At 35.1% G+C, this 16471-nt stretch overlaps 1 protein-coding gene across 2 annotated transcripts in view; it reads left to right on the top strand.

Annotated features, from left to right (window-relative positions):
- LOC145300203 (vacuolar ATPase assembly protein VMA22-like) overlaps window positions 1-16471 on the top strand; it is a 32383-nt gene that overhangs the window by 4423 nt on the left and 11489 nt on the right. The window contains exon 1 of one of the 2 annotated variants that reach the window (XM_080144466.1): window positions 15449-15501. The exons of the other annotated variant lie outside the window; for it this stretch is intronic. The gene's annotated coding sequence lies outside the window, so the exon portion shown is untranslated. Of the gene's footprint in view, window positions 1-15448; window positions 15502-16471 lie in introns of those variants that run through there. 2 annotated transcript variants of the gene reach the window in all.

The raw sequence follows: 16471 nt of genomic DNA, 5'->3' as shown, positions 1-16471 counted from the left end.
ATGCAGTGATAATGATTGAAATCGCCCTAAACTCTAGATCCAAAACTGAAGAGCCAGTGCTCAAAACAAAGAGATATTATAAAAAGGCTGACTGGGAAGCCATCAGAGATCTTATCAGAGACGCCCCATGGGGAAATATTTTTTCTCTTTCTGCTGAACAGTGTGCAAACGAGACCACTGAATGGTTCAAAACTGCAATCGAAGCGCATGTTCCCATGTGGAAATTCTATAGCAAGCCCCACTCTCCCCAATGTTTTACTTCGACTTGCGCAACTGCCATTGCTCAAAGGCAGCATGCATTCCGCAGGTTCAACCGACATAAGTCCAGTTCAAACAGACAGAAGTATACAGAAGCTAGAAGTAACGTTAAGAAAGAAATAGCGACAGCTAAGAGGAAATTTACGGAAACCACTAAAAAACGCATCGAAGCACAAAAACTAGGAACTCGTGACTTCTGGAAAATCTACAACAGTGTAGTAAATAATCGGCAATCAACAATTCCCCCACTAACCAATAATCACGAGGTTGTTTGCTCAGCAACCGAAAAGGCTAACATGCTTGCCAGTCGGTTTGCCTCAAACTCCACACTGGACCCTTCCAACCACCCCCTACCTCAATTTCCTATGCGGACAGACACCACGCTAGACGATCTGAAAATAACCCCTGCTCAGGTGCATGCTATCATAAAAAACCTTGACACTTCAAAAGCATGTGGACCCGATCTCATCCCAGCTGTGCTATTAAAAAAGTGCTCAGCCGAAGTAGCTCCAGTTCTCTCGAAACTCTACAGCAAATGCCTTAATGAAACTTGCTTTCCGGGCTGTTGGAAAACTGCTTCTGTGGTACCAGTATTCAAGAATTCTGGCGAAAGAACTGACCCATTAAATTATCGCCCTATTAGCCTCCTCCCACTTTTTGCCAAAATATTTGAGACCTTAATTAACCATGCTCTAGTCCAGCACCTTACAGATGCTAAACTTCTGACCGACCAACAATATGGATTTAGACAAGCCCGTTCCACAGCAGACATCCTCACTGTAATCTCTGAATGCATATACCATTCACTGGACAAAGCGGGAGAGGGCAGAGCGGTAGCTCTAGATATATCTAAGGCTTTTGACAGGGTATGGCATGAGGGTCTCCTCAGGAAGATTAGATCATACGGTATCACTGGTAGAATACTTAACATAATTAAATCCTTCTTAGATAAGAGAAAAATCCAGGTTGTCCTCGACGGTCGTACATCTAAACAATATGATATAAATGCGGGAGTGCACCAGGGATCTATCCTTGGATCTCTACTGTTCCTGATATTCATAAATGACCTCCCCGACAAAATTGCCTCTGAGATGGGTATATATGCTGATGACACCACACTCTATAGCAGGCACGACAGGAAAACAAATGAACATATATCTAAAGTAATGGCAGAAACACTAGAGAATGACCTCCAATCAGTAGTGGAATGGGGACAAAAATGGATGGTCACGTTCAATGCCGCCAAGACTAAACTGGTTTCATTCAATAATTACAAGAAACCTTCTCTACCACCTATAGCAATGGTCAACGACTTTATCTGAGAGTACGTCTTTCAAGCTCCTTGGCCTAACGTTCACAGGAAACATGAGCTGGAACAATTACATCGAGGGCATTGCCAGGGCTGCTGCAAGGAAGGTGGGCTCTCTCTACCATGCTAGAAAACTACTAACAGCCGAAAGTATCCTGTACCTCTATAAGGCAACCATTCGCCCATGTATGGAGTATTGCTGTCATATTTGGGCTGGTGCATCGGCTACTAGTCTCTCGCTCCTTGACAGAGTTCAAAAGAGAGTCGCAAATCTGATAGGCCCTAAACTGGCATCTAAGCTTCAGCCTCTGTCCCATTGACAAAACGTTGTATCCCTCTGCCTGTTCTACAAGTATTTTAATGGTGAATGCTCTGATGAACTGCCCCCACGACGTGAACACCCTCGACAGACCCAACAGGCTGCAAAATCCCACCCCCACACTGTAGAAATCCCTAGATGTAAAAGATCTTTCTACTCCGGTAGTTTCTTCCCCAGAACCGCTAGACTTTGGAATTCCATTCCAGGTCACTGCTTCCCCAACTGTACTGACATGCAGAAATTCAAGTGCAACGTGAAACAAAATCTTGCTGCCCAAATCCCTACATAGTACCCCAGTAGATGTTTCCCCTGATAGTAGCCCCCTACACCAAAGTGGCAATGTGCCTTGTTTGGGGTGAAAATGTAATTAAAAAAAAATATGTATATATATATATATATATATATATATACATATATATATATATATATATATATATATATATACTAGCAAAAGTACCCGTCGTTGACTGGGTTCAAAAACAGCCTACAGAAAATCGACTCTGATTTATGAAAGTATGATAGGTTATGAAAAGGAAGGGTTGTAAAGAGATAGCTTCGAATTTGGGGGTATCAAAACCAAAGCAAAATATGATGAAAGTAAAAATAAAATAGATGACCCCCATAATTTATTATACCATACCTGTTCACTGAAACACTTATCACAATATTTTGTGGATCTATATTAAAAAACCTTGTTAAACTTTGTGACATATTTCCATCCTATGTGGTCAGGCGCGAACGAACACCCCATAATTTTATTATATCATATTTCTTCAAACTGAAACATAATTATCAAAGTATACTTACGCAGATAGATATGAAAAGTCTTTATTAAAGATTGTGCCTATTTCCATTCTATGGAGGCCTGGCGTGAACGCGGACCCCACAATTTTATTATACCATCCCTGTTTAAGTTAAAAAAAACTTATCAAAGTATTCTTATGTACATCTATATCACAAACCCGTTTTATTTTTCAATTTTTTATTTACATACTTTGGGGGCCAGACGCGAACGCAGATCCCACAATTTTTATGAACCACCGTTCTGCCAGATCAAACATACCCATTTCTGATCCTCGATACATCTTCTATCATTATATGTAATCAGTTTTGCTAAATACTCAACCATATAGGAGCCTATTCGTGACCAGACACACACACACACATACACACACGCACGCACACACACACACACAGACGTTTAGCTTTATATTATATATATATATATATATATATATATATATATATATATATATCAAAAAGTTTGACTCATATCCAGGTAACTTACATCTAAAATTTCAAGTCTTTAGACCCAAAATTATCGGAGGAGTTTGGTAGAGTCTGCAAAGGTCAACTCTTTCAACTTTGACCTCTTCGCAGCCAAATTTTCACCCCAAAACTGCATGTTTGAATCACCCTTTATGTAAAATTTCAAATGTTTAGACCCAAAACTCAAATCTTTTCAACTTTGACCCCTTAGCAGCCAAATTTTAGGCCAAAAACCGATGAAAAAGCTTGATCTTTGTCTGAATACACTTTATGTAAAATTTCAAATGTTTAGACCAAAAATTGGCTGAGTAATTTGGTAGAGACCACAGAGGTCAATTTTTTTTTTTTTTAACTTTGACCCCAATTTTGACACCTTAACATTTATTGTTTTGGGCTCAAATCAAATTAAAAAGTTTGATCCAAGTCCAAGTAACCTACATCTAAAATTTCAAGTGTTTAGACCCAAAATTGGCAGAAGAGTTTGCGAGAGTTTTTAAAGGTCAAATCGTTGTACTTTGACTCCTTGACAGCTAAATTTCTGGCCGAAAACCGATTAAGAAGATTTCCCCAAATCTCAATAGCCCTTATGTCAAATCTTGAGTCTGTAGACTGAAAATTGACTGAGTAGTTTCGTAGGGAAATGTACACACATAAAGACGCATACACAGAGACAATTTCACTTATATATATATATATATATATATATATATATATATATATATATATATATATATATATACATATATATATATATATATATATATATATATATTATAAAAAAATTTGATTCAAATCATTTGGGTATATTCTAAGTAATGTAGTCTATAGCCTAAATGTGGTATTATGATGACTTCTGAAGTGAAGTGAAAATTATAGGAAAACGGTGAACGAATCAAAGAAAATGGATGAGTTAAAGTGCGGCTGGTTAATGGTAGAATCGACAAAGAATGACCAAAGACTCCCCTTTCCTCTCTCTTTCTCTCTCTCTTTTTTCAAACACACACACACATACTCACACACACACACACACACACACACACACACACACACAACTTTAATTGCTTTGTGTCTAATTTATAAGTGAAATTTTTTTTATCTGAGAATAAATAATTCAAATTCAAATGTTGAAATTGATGCTTCAGGGAGGACAAATCAAGTTCATTTGGGGTTAAAAAGAAAATCTCTCATCTATACCATTTGTTTATATCCACTTATTCACAAAACCATGTGTATAGGTTTTTCCAACAGTCTATGATGAAATCGCCTGCCTGAGTTGTTACTCTGGCAGGCGATTTCATCATAGTCTGATAAAATCATCGCAAGTAAAGCATCTGACCTGGTGACTCAGCGCTTATATTTCCTTTGTTCTTTATGCTTGAAATAGGATCTGTCTATGATGAAATCAACGTCTAATGACATCAGAATAAATGACATGTTTATTCAGTGTTACAATTACCTTTTATGGATGTGTGTGTGTGTGTGTGTGTGTGTGTGTGTGTGTGTGTGTGTGTGTGTGTGTGTGTGTGTGAGAGGAAGGGGCTGATTACCTTTATGGATTTGTTTTTCTGTTGTTTTTTTTTTTTTAGGAGGGGGTTACTTCATGGAGTTTTGGGGGATAGCGGGCGTTGTTTTCCTTAATTTATTTTTTTTTTTTGGAGGGGGGGCTTCCTTTTATGGACGCCTTTCTTTCAAATCAGCAGTTAGGTCGTTCAAACATTAGTCACAGGTGAAATAGATGCTTATTTTTGTTTTGGTTTTTAGTTAGATGGGAAGAATAAAATCCATGTTTATTCTGCTCAGAGGAAAAATTCAGTCATGTGTTAAAAAAAAACAAAAAATACAAAAAAAAATACAAAAAAAAATACAAAAAAAAATAGCCTTTATAACTCCACTCTGTTTTATTAATCATTGAAAACATTTGTTTTTATTGACCGCCAGTTGAAATCCAGTTGAAATCCAGTTGACCTCTAGTTGACCAAAATATCATAACACATCTGGTGATTTTCAAGAACAGCCTACAAAACAACAACAACAAGAAATGGATGCAAACAAAAATATACAATATTATTTAATTATTGGAATTCTTTAAGATGTGTAATTTGTATATTTTATTTATTTATTTATTTGCGGACTATTATCTTCATCTGGTTAAGGCAGTAATTACTGAAGATACAGTTAAGAAATTCAGAATTCCTATCGCAGTTAACAACCTGACGAAGGCCAGAGGAATAGTTGGTTGAAACGTCGTTAAACAACAATTATAAAGATGAGGATAATAGTCCGCAAATAAATAAATAAAAAATATACAAATTACTCATCTCAAAAAAATTCCAATAATTAATTAATAATATATATCATTCAGTACGGACTCAACAATGGAAGATCAGATAACAAAAACTTGTATTTGTAAGACCAAAAAATCCAACCTTGATCGCCCTGTAGCGCAGTGAATAGAGACGTTGACTCTCTACAGTTCCAGGTGAGCATTGTCTGAAAATAGCGGTTTCAATCCTACCCAAAGCCAACCAGAGGATTAGTTGGCCAAAATGTGATGAGACGACAACAACTATGGAAGGCAGTAATTACTAAGGATACAGTTAAAAGATCAGCATTCCTACCCCGTCAATCTGACAAAGGCCAGAGGAATAGTTGGCCGAAACGTTGTGAAACAACAAGTATAAAGATGAGGATAATAGTTCGTGCAACTAAATGAATAAAAAAAATATACAACAAATAAATGTTACCAAAGGTGAGCTAAGTTACTCTGCTACTTACCTGGATAAGATTTTTTATTTTTTAACTTATTTTAAAGCGAGAAGGATGCTGTAGTTTGCTTGAAGCATTGTGCGTTGTGTGAAAAGCGTTGTATTTGAAGTCTATATCAATGTGGTTCATAGGAAACATTGTAGACATGAGTTAGCATATAAAAGAATAATGACAATATTAGAAGGAATTTTCAATAATTTTTAATTATATTATGTTTATTTACCAACATTATGTGTCGTACAAGATGGTAGGTGTTGATATCCCTAATTTTCGAGAGTAGTATCTCTTCTTCACGGGGAGAAATAAACAGAAATCTGTACAACTGTTTGGCGAAGCTTTCCTTTGTCTGTTTCATTTTTTATTTATTTAGTTTCATTTTTTATTTATTTATTTTTTATTCCTGGGAGTCAGTGTCGCAGACTGGTTGTCAAATCAATTTTCCAGGATACGAGTTGTGATGAATATTAAGTATTGTTGGGAATTATTGTAGCTTTTTTAATATATATAAATGATTAATTTTTGTGTATTACACTTAATATATGCATTTAGATGTATTAAATACTGATATATTAGTGTTGTGTAATATCCGGTTCGAGTAAAGTGAATGGTCTAAGGAGGATCACTCTATGTGTGCTTGGATTAGTTTCCCTGCCCAAGTGAATACTCAATATGTATACACTTACTCGCCTACGTATATGTACATACACACTCAAGCGCATGCATACATGTACACATATATGCATATATTATTTTAATAATTGAATTAATTTATTTTATCACATTTTTATTTGTTCATTTATTTTTTTTTCTATATATTAATTTATTTAATCTATTTGTTTATTTATTTATATGTGTATATACACAGATATATATTTTTTCTCTGTTCTATATAACCGTGTTATTCATTTATTATATATTATTATAGAATAGTGATCAAGGGCGTAATATAATTATTTGTTTGTTATTACAAGTGCATGCTAAGAGTGCTGTTGATGTTCCTGTGTTTATATAAGGGGCTGCAGTTTAGTTCTTCCCTGTTATTTATTTTGTTTTTTTTTATTATTAGTGATTCCTTTAGCCTCATATTACCTTGATTTCTTTTTGTACCTATTTCTGTTTGTATGTCTTTGTTAAGGTTGTGGTTATTAGATAGGTGTTTATAAAATCAGGACGCCTCGGTTGAAATGTGTTCTTTTATACATTAAAAAAAAACTACAATAATTCCCAACATTACTTAATATTCATCACAACTCGTATCCTGGAAATTGATTTGACAACCAGTCTGCAACACTGACTTCCGAAAATAAAGCAATAAATAAAAAAAAAAATAATAAAACAGACAAAGGAAAGCCTCGACGAACACTTGTACACGTTTCTTTTTATTTTCCTCCCGAAGAAGAGATACTACTCTCGAAAATTAGGGACATTAACGTCTATCATCTTGTACGACACATTATGTTGATAAATAAATGTAATATAATTTAAAAGTATTCAAAATTTATTTCAAAGCCTTTTTAAATCAAGATTAAAGGAAATATAAAGCCTGTAGAGTTAGATTAGAGCCATAGTTGAGTCTCAATAATTGTTCAAAAATTGAAAATCAAACAAAATACTTGTAGAAAAACACTCAATAGATGTCACCATTTCTTAAAAAATGTAATGCTCTACCAGTATTTTGTTTTAATTTTCAATTTTAAAATGATTGTTGTGGCTCGTTTGTGGCTATAATGAGACCATCATTTTTGTTTTCGTTCTAACTTCATAGGCTTTACAATAAAAAAAATCACTTTAAAATAAGTTAAAACACAAAAAATATTTCTCCAGATAGGTGGAAGAGTAATTTATCTTGCCTTTGGTAGCAGTTATTTGTTGTCGTTTTTTTTACACTCATTTTTTTTTTTTTTTTTGCTTTGTTAGCTATTCTGGAAAAGTAATCAATTTCTTATATGTCGTTTATGGATATATTTTATTGAGGAGGTAGGAGCTGCTTCCGTTTATGGTTGTATTTTTTCTTCATCCTCAATTCGGTTTTTAAAAAGTTAAATATTATAGACATTAATCTAAGTTTTCTTGCAGGAATATAGCAAGAAAAAAATAAAAACATTTTTGATATTTTAATCTTGCGTTTAATTTGAATAAAACCTCATTGATGACCAACTCACATGAATTTCACAAGTAAATTATTCTTATAGTCTGAATTCTATTTAAGCTGCTGGCTTCATGGAAAGGTGTTTACGTTATAGATATTGGCTCGATAAACAAACAAATGACTATAATCCGGATGAGAAAATAGGTTCAACAAGTATCAAGCACAGAGGAGGAGAAATTCCTAATAAATGGTTGGTGCTGTACAATGCTCATTCAAAAAAAAAATTTTTAACTAAATTACTTTCTTTTTTTTTTACATGGAAGTCACCACTTATCAAGGCCCGGAAGCCACTCGGAGATAAGGGTTATTGCATGTACAGTAATCAGTGGGATAGTATCGTAGTAATCGTTAGTATTGAAGATTTGATAAAGTGTCTTACTTAAGAGGGCGGTTCATCAGGAATTTGTTTATGTTGGACTTGAAGACATCCAAGTTGTAGTCAGGTGGCAAACAGGCAGACGGAAGAGAGTTCCACTGGCGTTCACTTCTAAGAAAGAAGCTTTGTTCATGGAATCTAAGTTTTGGTTTTGGCACAATTAAAGAGTGGGGAAAATTTTTTACAGTGGTTTCAGCTAGACGCATGTTTATCATGAAAGATTGGCGAGGGGGTGACAGAGATTGGAGCTCAGACGAGCACAAAACAAAGAGGCTCGCATCATCTCTTCTGTGGAGGAGAGGTTGCAGGGAAGAGAAAAGGGCAACCCCACTAAGCCACGAAGTCTATTTTGTACTCTGTCAAGGCAGGATAGGCTGCTTTTAACAGCTCCTGCCCACATTTGACAGCAGTACTCCATCCTTGTGTAGTATTGGGAATCCCAGCTTAATTGCTATATAGGTAGTTTTAGAAATAGAAAGTTATGTAAGTATATTTTCACTTCCCATCAGCGAGTTGGCAGGGTCACAAAAGGTTAGGTTTGACAGGTATCAACCGAGAGAGAATGCACCGGAAATTAAGGGTGACACGAGAATTGTGGTCGTAGGCTTCCGGTTGACGACCACATGAGCTGAGAGTGGTTTAGGCAGCAGAGGAATGCAGATCGTAGATTCGGCTCTCCAACAACCAGGGTTCGAGATGATATAGGCTTGCCTTTAATAAAAGATTGAAGCTTCAAATCCATCTTGTTATTTATCGATGCATTTATCTGCAGTGACCACTTCCCAACGAGATGGAGACCAGCGTCCAAGAAGGCATCATCCGCTGGCCAAGGCAACCAAGTATGTACGCATTATACATGGCACATACATGTCTCGAAGACTTTCAAGGCAAGAAACGGTGTAAGGATAAGAACACACACACACGCACATATAACAGTGAACTGCACGTAACATACGTAAGAGCATACACACCCAAGCCCATATATGTAAGAACACAGACACTTAAACGTACAAAAAGTAGAAACAAGTAGAAGTAAAGGAAATAGTAAAGTGAACAAATAAATAAATAATAAACAAACATGCAAAAGCCTTTCTTTTAACCCTGATGCCGATTTTTGACCAGTTCGCATCATCGATGCCAGAATAAACCGTGTTATCAACGAAATATCATGACGTGAATGGGTCCTTAAAGAAAAAAGAAAAAAGAAAAAAAAGCTAGACGACGATTTATAAGAAAAAAGAAAAAAACAGACAAACAAATAGCGAGAAAAGTTTTGGATCGGTTGATATGCCACTTAGAAAACACACACACACACACACACACACACACACACACACACACACACACACACACACACACACACACACACACAAGCAGACCTTATTCAGTTGATAGAGAAAAGACAGACAGACTCTAATGCAATCGTGTGTTGTTGTTTTTTGTTGTTGTTTTTGTGTGACACGTATGTCACGTCCGAAAAAGAAAAAAAAGAAAGAAAGAAATAGTTTAAAATGAAAAAAGAAGGGAAAGAAAGAAAGAAAAAAAAGAAAAAATCCACGTGCGTACGTCGAGAGTTTTCGTGAGGGAAAAAACGAATGTTTTTTTTTTGTTGTTGTTTTTGTGCTATTATTGTTGATTTCACGTGTTAAGACATTGACTTTAAATGTGTAAGTGACTGTTGTGAATATAATTGATTTTTGTCGCAGAACTGATGGCTTGTTGAACACTGAAGGCGGTGGCGCGCCGGCGCGGTAGGTGCGTCGGAAATTTCGTGAAAATAGTGAATAATTCCACCCCATCTTTCCAAGCTTATAACTCCTCAAAAAATGTCATCCAAGCCCTAATTTTTCTTTTTTCAATTAAAGGAGCAAGGACCAAGGTTTCATTAAAAAAAAAAAAAAAAAAAAGTGTTTTTTTTTTTAAAAAAAGGTTTTAAACTTCGGACTTTACAGGTATATTTCTAAAAAACAGTTCTTTTTTTTTTGTTTTAAATTTGAATATATATTTATTGACCTTTTCTCTTCAATTTGTGATATATAAGACTTTGGTACATAAATTAATTATTTACTTTTTAATAGACATTTCAAAATGGGAGGCGTGAATTATTCGACCCCCTGTCTTTCCAAGCTTATAACTCCTTGAAAAATGTAATTCAAGCCCTATTTTTTTTTTTCAATTAAAGGAGTAGGGCCAAGGTTCCATTAAAAAAAAAAGAAAAGAAAAAACAAATAACGTGGTTTAAAAAAAAAGGTGTTAAACTTCAAACTTTACAGGTAAAATTCTAAAAAACACTACGCTTTTTTTGTTTTAAATTTGAATATATTATTTATTGACCTTTTCTCTTCAATTTGTGAGTAAATTAATTATTTACTTTTCGGTGAGTAAATTAATTATTTACTTTTTAATAGAAACTTGAAAATGGGGGGGGGCGTGAATTAAAAAAAAAACGGTTGTCTAAAATATTATATTCGGTTTATTGGAAAGAACATAAAATTTCACATTGACCCTGAAAATATCGTAAAAATAGAATCAACAGAAAAATTTTGATAGATTTTTTAAGTTTAAAAATTGAAAAATATTGAGTTCGGAAAATTCATTACTGTTTTTAAAAAAAAATATTTCTATTACTTTTAAAACAACTTTAATAGTTTATTTTGGAAGTATAATAACAGCCAAATTTCTGGCCGAAAACTGATCCCAAAGATTTTCCCAACTCTCAGTACCCTGTATATCAAATATCGAGTCTGTAGACTTAAAATTGAGAAAGTTATTGCGTAGGGAAATGTACACATACAGAGAGACACACAGACACCCATATACACAGACACGTTCACTTTTATAGATATACTAGCATGGGTGCCCGGCGTTGCCCGGGTGTTTGGAGGTGTATGCTGAGCAAAAAAAAAAAAAAAAGAAAGAAAACGGTCAATTTTTTTAACTTTGACTACTATTATGACCCCTTAAGATTTATTGTTTTTGGCTCAAATCAAGTTATTAAGTTAGATCCATGTCCAAGGAACCTATATCTAAAATTTAAAGTGTTTAGACCCAAAATTGTCGGAGGAGTTTGGTAGAGTTCTCAAATGTCAAATCGTTCAACTTTGACCCCTTAATCGCCAAATTGCTGGCCGAAAACCGATCACATAGATTTTCCCAAATCTCAGTACCCTGTATATCAAATATCGAGTCTGTAGACTAAAAATTGAGAAAGTTATTGCGTAGGGAAATGTACACAGACAGACACACAGACACATCACTTTTATAGAGTAAGTTGCTGGAATCTATGTTAAATAGAGAAGTAATCAACCATCTCAGCAAAAATAACTTTCTTAGTGACACGCAATATGGTTTTCGTTCTGCTAGATCTACAGTAGATGTGCCTACAGTTATATCTCATAGGATTAGTGAATCTCTCAACGGAGGCTACCTTTCTAGGGCAATTGCTCTTGACATATCAAAGGCCTTTGATAGAGTATGGCATAAAGGTTTACTTCACAAGATCTCTAGCTACGGTATAGCTGAAAATGTCTTCACAAATATTAAATAATTTCTCTCTGATAGGTTCATAAGAGTAGTAGTTGATGGGCAAAAATCAGAAGCTCACAGTATTAATGCTGTCCCGTGGGGAGGCATAGTAAATAGGTACATTAATGATCTTCCAAATCACATCCTTACATCATTCAAAGACATTAATGCTGATGACACTACTATCTATGGTAGCACATCTAAGACATTCTCTCCTCTGATTTTGAGCAAGTGATACAATGGGGAAAGAGGTGGCTTGTTACTTTTAATGCATCTAAAACCAAGCTTTTATCTGTACATCATCAACACTCTGATTCCCATCTGGCATCAATTGAAATGAATGGCTCTCGTCTTGGGGAGGCCTCATGTTTTGACAAGTTTCTTGGCTTGACCTTTACTCCTGATTTTAAATGGAATGCATGCATTAAATCCGTTGCCAAGGCCATTGGAAAAATGGTGGGACCATTCTATCGATCCAGTAGATATCTCACTGCTGATGCAATTCTCTATCTATATAAGGGCCAGGTACGTCCAAGGATGGAATACTGTTGCCACATCTTGGCAGGAGCTGCTAGAAAAGACTTGATAGAGTTCAAAATAGACTTTGTAGCTTTGTAGGGGATGTCCTTTTCTCTTCACTGCAACCTCTTTCTCACAGAAGAGATGTTGCGAGTTTGTCTCTGCTTTATCGTTATTTTCATGGCAAATGCTCGACTAAACATAGATTCCATGAACAAAGCTTCTTTCTTAGAACTGCACGCCTATGGAATTGTCGTCTGTTTTCCTGTTTTCCAGCTGAGTACAATATGGTTGTCTTCAAGTCTGATGTGGGGAAGTTTTTGATGAGCCGTTCCATATAATTTAGCAACTTTACCGAATTTCCATTACTAACGATTACTATATTGTCCAATTTCTACTGTACACTCTTTAACTCTTATCCTCGAGTGACATCTTGGCCTTGATAAGTGTAGATGCATATGCAAAAAAAGTCTATCCTATAAACCTGATAACCCGTTTTTATCATATCCAATAAGAATATCTTCTCTCTCTCTCTCTAAAGAACAGCCAGGGACTTTTTGTCCTAGACCCAAAACTCAACAGAAATTAGACCATTCCTGTAATGACCTGGTCCCTGGTAAGTGCAATATAATGCTGGTTCTGTGCAATTCTAGGAGGTTCACCCTCCCAGGCTTTGTCTTCGTTCTTTGAGAAGAGGTTAGTTTATTGCTGATCACTTGAAGTGCCTCTGCTCGAGAATTCCAATGGGACTGCAAAGGCATCTTTTGTGTTTCTCCTCTGAATTTTTTTTTTTTTTTTTACATAGGCATCACCACTTATCACGGCCAAGAGGCCACTCGAGGATAAGGGTTAAAGAGTGTACAGTAGAAATTGGACAATATAGTAACTGTTAATAATGGAAATTTGGTAAATTTGTTAACTTATATGAAACGGTTCATCAAAAACTTGTTTGCATTAGACTTGAAGACAACCATATTGTAGCCAGCTGGAAAGCAGGAAAATGGAAGATAATTCCACAGGCGTGCAGTTCTAAGAAAGAAGCTTAGTTCATGGAATCTACATTTAGGTTTAGGCACAGATAAAGAGTGCGGGAAATTAGTGATAGTGTTTTCTGCTAGACGGGTGTTTCTTGTGAAAGTCTGGTGAGGGGAGACCATAGATTGGAACTCAGTCAAGCACTTGCCATGAAAATAACGATAAAGCAGAGACAAACTCGCAACATCTCTTCTATGTGAAAGAGGTTGCAGGGAAGAGAAAAGGACATCCCCTACGAGGCTACGAAGTCTATTTTGAACTCTATCAAGGCAGGATAAGTCCTTTCTAGCAGCTCCTGCCCAGATGTAGAAACAGTACTCCATCCTTGGATGTACCTGGCTCTTATATCATTTTTCCAGCGACCTTGGCAATGGATTTAATGTATGTGTTCCATTTAAGATCAGGAGTAAGTAATGGTCAAGCCCAGAAGCTTGTCAAAACATGAGACCTCCATGAAGTGTTGATTTTTCAATCCTGCTTTCTGACCCTAGTACCACCTTTCTCATGATGGGAGAAAAATAAATAGTGGGTTTATGGCGGTTACCATAAATTTTAACGACATTTGAAAAAGGGTCACCATTTTGGTTGGTCCCCCTTTTGAGACACCTCCGACATTAGAGAGAGAACAAGAGTGCTGAAAAAGAACGGTTGTGGAAAAGAAAACATTGGTTATAATTAAGTGCGACGAGACTTTAGGATTGATGATGTTTTATAAAGGTTTCCAAGATATAAGGGTACAAAAAGGATGGTACATTTCTTTGATAAAAGTCTTTACCCCAGGGAAACTGGTCCGTCACGTGTTGATACTTCTATCGTTTCTGCATGTCTGAGAGAGATTTCTTCTTTATATCTCCCTCCAACACAGTCCTCTATTCCGATTGGCTGAAACTTCTGGTGACGTTGAGAGAAGAAAGGAAGGGAAAAGTAGAAGAGTAGGGAGAAAGAGAGAAATAAGGGAAGCATACCGTAGCAGCATCATAGTAGTAATTCACTACACGTTCAAATACGAGTTAAGAGCAGGATAGTCAGTGCAGGATCAACGACCCCCCCCTTCCACACACACACAATCCCATACTTCTGAGGGTCTTGTGCATAATCTATATATCTATAAAAATGAGAATGTGTGTGGGTAAGGACACTTTTCAACCTATATACTCAATGAATTTTTATTCTACTGACTTGAAATTTGGTATATTCAGACATATGGGAAACTTTTTAATCGGTTTTCATCCAGAAAAAAGGGTTACTAAACAGTAAAAATTGAAAAATTGATACTTGTTGATTATCGACTTTTTATCTGTTTCACAACTGCACATGTGTACGAATCGTTCACATTATATTAAAAATAAGTAGGTTTGAAAACACGTTTTAAAGATTATGGCAAGCTGACCTAATGGTTATCGTACTTGACTCACTGTCTTTAGGTTCTGGTTTCGATCTCAGCTCGAGTATTTATTTATTTATTTATTTTACTTACAAGAAGTGAGCTATTTAGAAGAAAAAAAAACATAATACTTGCATGCACGTGTCTCAGTTCCTTTCCCTTTTTTTTACTTCATTATTCTTAAAAGGAATTTAATGTCATGTTTAATACCAGGCAACGCCGGGTACATCTTCTGGCTTGTAATATTTTTTGATTTTCTTTTTGCAAGTAAATTTTTAAAGTGTATTATCTTTTCTTTCTTACATCAGCAAAGAATCTTTCTATTTTAATTTTAATTTTTATTTCAATCTTGCATTTTTTTTTTTTTTTTATGAAGAGTTGATTTCTCTACATTAAAAAAAATCCACCTTGTGTCTAACTTAGCCCTTCGTGGGAAAGCAAGAAAATAGAACTCTCAAAGGAGGTTCCCCAGCAGTTAGCTTTCAGTCTAAGGGAGGTAATTGCGAATGGCAATTTTAAAATGAAAAATAACAGGGGAATTCATTTATTTGACACCGGAGACCTCTTGACGGGGTTTTTGTTTTTTTTCACGGTAAGTCTTAAATATACTTAGACTATTCTACCCTCGCACTGCAATTAAGTGTAAATATTAGAAATATATTTATATTATCTTCTTTTTCTTCCACCATTCTATTTTATAAAGAAGAAAAATGGGGATAAAAAATTTTAACGACGTGGAGAATCTTCAAAAATCATTTCTGACGTGTTGGTTGTTGAACGAAGAGACATTTTATTTAAATAATTATTTTTTAATCTCACAATTATAAAATATTTTTTAAAGTTCATTGTGAACATTATTACGACTGAAATAATCTTTCTTTTTATAAATTTCCCTTCAAATTAAAACTATACTCAAAGCCTCTGAAAATTTATCTCATTCTGAAAGGCGACTGCAAAAAAGTAAACAAAAAAAAAATGAAAAACAATTATTAAAAAATACTAATTTAATTTTTGGTGCTTATGCACTTTTGTTACCGCGCTATTTTATTTATTTATTTATTTATTTTTTAAATAGTATTTTACAGTTTTACGATAACTTTTATATTTAATTGTTAAGTGGAAGTAGAGAATAGTTAGAAAACATCCTCCCCATGTTAAGAATAGCTTTCTAAATAATTACGTTATTATTTCAGCACAGTAACAAAAGTGCATACGCGCTCTTTTTTTATTTTTAGTTCATCAAATAATTTTGGTCTTAATTGTACGAGAAACAAAATGATTAAAACGATTATCGTTTCGCATACAATCTCTATTGTTTCAAGCCGTCTCCATTTCTACGGGACTAGCAATACCGATAGTGATTCTGCAACCCTTGCTTCACTATAAACACCTTTCGTAGGCTTCCGTACAAGGTGTATTTCTTGTGCAGAGAAGGTACCGTGCTTTATTTTTATTTTTTTTAGTATTTTCAAGTTTTACGGTATCTTCTGTTTATTAAATTGTTAGGTGAAAATACAGAATTGTTACAAAACACCCTCGATGTGTTAAGAATGGGCTTCTAA

This window comes from Euprymna scolopes, chromosome 2 (assembly GCF_053919585.1).
Source record: "Euprymna scolopes isolate OS-2025 chromosome 2, ASM5391958v1, whole genome shotgun sequence".
NCBI classification, from domain to species: Eukaryota; Metazoa; Mollusca; class Cephalopoda; order Sepiida; family Sepiolidae; genus Euprymna; species Euprymna scolopes.
The sequence above is the reverse complement of the archived record's forward strand: the minus strand, read 5'-3'. Positions and strand labels throughout refer to the sequence as shown.